The sequence below is a fragment of the Conger conger genome, chromosome 2 (assembly GCF_963514075.1).
Source record: "Conger conger chromosome 2, fConCon1.1, whole genome shotgun sequence".
In the NCBI taxonomy this organism is placed as follows: Eukaryota; Metazoa; Chordata; class Actinopteri; order Anguilliformes; family Congridae; genus Conger; species Conger conger.
In genome coordinates, this window is record NC_083761.1 from 2,927,508 (window position 1) to 2,930,621 (window position 3,114).

Below are 3,114 nucleotides of genomic sequence, written 5' to 3' on the forward strand. Positions count from 1 at the left end.
AACATTCTACTCGCATGTTTGTGACCTCACACCTTAAAGAGTTAAATCCTTCGGTGGCTTGAATTAGCACCGCATTGATGATTATAGAAACATACCTGCAGAACCCCCCCCCCCCTGCCAAAAAAAAGAACTTGAGCTATTTATTGATTTCACATTTTGTGCTGTCCTGCATTTGTAATCCTGGGTTCTATTTATGTACTGTACATCCACACAGAAGTCGTAGATGCACACAAGTGTTTTCAGAGAAATTTCACTCCTTCAAAAGAAGGAGAATACTTAGTGTGAAAAATACAAACCATTACAGATGAATTAAAAGATTGCCGGAGCTGAGCGGTGGGTGAACTTCACAGACGGTTCTAAAGCTGTCACACATACAACCCTTCCGCCCACCTGTTTCAGCGTTCCTGGTCTGTTGCCGAATTAATATGGGTAGCAACGTGTCAACACGGTGAAGAGGCGACACCTTGTTGACCTTGACTTCCACAGGGTGATTGTCTCTCCGATGCTCGTATAGCTGTGCTCCTGATAAGGTTGTGTGTGTGTGTGTGTGCAGGGGTATGCGCGCACGGACTCTCTGCACCCAAAAAAGGGGAAACGGTCCAGGTTCCCACCCTCGGGAGAGACACTGGGAACAGGAGGGCTTCCAGTCAGGTGCGCCGGCTCGTGACGTTCGCCGTTCCGGACTGTGGGAAAAGCGAAGTGAAGCAGGGGAAAAGTGAAAGGCAAACGGGCCATATTCCCGTAGATGGAGGCCTCTCTTCTGCTTTCCCAGTCATTGGCAGGGCCAGGTTTTATGGGCTTGATTGAGTGCCTTGTCTCCCAGCAGATAATAGCCATAAAGCAGGGATGATAAGGTGTCAGCTTGTGTTTGCACCCCTGTTTGCCTTGGCCGGCCGTATAACCCGGCGAGAGAGTGGCTTCACCCGATTCCTCCGGCGCGGAGCGCGGAGTCCGCGGGCCTCTTCGCGTGGAAACGCCCAGCGTCCGGCGTCCCGTTCGCCCGCTACGCGACGCTGAGGCACACCCGTAACCACAACACGGCTTTCCCGAACGTTACTTTAAACGAGCGTCGCCGGCAAGCGCTTTCAGCGCGCGATCAATCCGCAATTAGCTCTCTCGCTCGTGCTCCCGGATCCCCCCTTTTCCCAAAACCTGGGGTGAGAGAGATAGAACGGAGAAGAGCTCGACACCTTTTCTTGGAGTTGTTGCGTCCTTTTTCCTTTTCTTCCGCGTGCCGGAGAATTCGGGACAGAGCCGCGCGTCTGAGGAACAGATGGCGCGGCATTAATGTGCGCTCCTCCTGAAGTTCCTGTTTTTGGCTGCCGTGCGCGTCGTGGGAACCGGAATATTCCTGCCACCCTAAAGTTAGCCCGCTCCGCCCGTTTGAAACGGGTCACGTGGGACGCGCTCCGTATCCGCGGCGCGCTCAGCCGTTAAATGGCCCGTAAACAATGCGGCGCTCCGACATAAACAGGCTGTTGTTGCTCTGCTACGCTATATTTATCTGGAGAACAATTCTCCGGTTCCAACTGGAGGGCTTCAGATGGCTGGCTTTCAGACGCTGGTGGAGGAGAGCGCCTTCTCTTCTGGATGGATCCGTATCCCTGCAAAACCACAAGCGCAATAATACGATAGCGTTTTAGATTATATTACTGTATATATTGCAGTCCATTGAGGTACATTTAACACACTGTAGTATGCCATTTTGTCACGTGGCAAAGCCAGGTTTCTGACAGCACATCTTCTGCCATTGACAGTCACGGGAGAAACCAAATGGGGAACTAAGGTGTCTGTAGCCTAGTGGCTAATGTGTCTGTAGCCTAGTGGCTAAGGTGTCTGTAGCCTGGTGGCTAAGGTGTCTGTAGCCTAGTGTCTAAGGTGTCTGTAGCCTAGTGGCTAATGTGTCTGTAGCCTAGTGGCTAAGGTGTCTGTAGCCTGGTGGCTAAGGTGTCTGTAGCCTAGTGTCTAAGGTGTCTGTAGCCTAGTGGCTAATGTGTCTGTAGCCTAGTGGCTATGGTGCCTGTAGCCTGGTGGATAAGGTGCCTGTAGCCTAGTGGCTAAGGTGCCTGTAGCCTAGTGGCTATGGTGCCTGTAGCCTAGTGGCTAAGGTGCCTGTATCCTAGTGCTTCACTGGGACCTAGAAGGTTGGTGGTTCAATCCAATAATATCAGTGCAGCTGTCGGGCCCTTGAGCAAGGGCACTTAACCCCACAATGTGCCCTGCTTAGTCTAATCAACTGTAAGTCACTATGTATAAGAGCATCAGCTAAGTAACAAATTATTATTACGGGAGAAACCAAAAAACTGTTGGCGCCACATGTGTTCTCAGTCACCCGATTTCAACCAATCATCATACGTTGCTGCGGAGTGCAGAATCTTTTGATTGGCTGAAATAACCGTTTGACCCCTGCCATTACAGGGCCTATGAAAGCTCACTCTGCCATCCCAAATAGTCTCATTAAGTCTCAAAACGGGCCCATTTTGAAATGGCATTATATAACCCAAGTCACAAGAGATTTTTTTCGACTTCTCTCCTTTAAAGTCAGAAACAAGTAGACACTGTTTACATTTCGCCACGCTGTTTGAATTAAGTCACATATGAAAAAATGGGTCTGTACCCAAAACAGAATCTGAACAAATCTGTACCTCCTGTTCTTTCTCTATTCTGAACTGCTATCCTCGTATGGCCTAAAAAAATGAATTCATTTTACCGGCATTGCGCAATATCGCCCATGGCCATGGAGTTAAAAAAAACCCGCAAAAAAACCCCGAAAAAAAAACATAAACAAAATGAAAAATACATACGTTTCACCCGCTTTATTGGAAAGGAAAGTGAGATGAATTGGCGCAGTCGAAATCTCGTAGCTGAGTGGCTGAAGCGTATAATGCATTCTCACTGGACAAATGTATGTATTAAGGCAATAAACCAACAACCCCCCCCCCCCCAAAGTAATAGAAAGAATGTTTTGTAGCTTTGTGTACTTTTGCAGAAGTGGCCATTTTCTTTTCAAGTTTTCGCTGCGTAAGTTCTCTCTCTTACGCCAGTTTAGACTCGGGTGCCGCGACGGATTTTTGCAGGAATTTGACAGAAATCAGGCTGACTCATCGCGGACTT

General features: G+C 48.9%; 1 protein-coding gene across 1 annotated transcript in view; it reads left to right on the plus strand.

Moving 5' to 3' along the window:
• The window catches only part of LOC133113943 (homeobox protein Meis1-like), a 41,937-nt gene that overhangs the window by 22,311 nt on the left and 16,512 nt on the right, over window positions 1-3,114 (plus strand). The gene's annotated exons all lie outside the window — the stretch shown is intronic.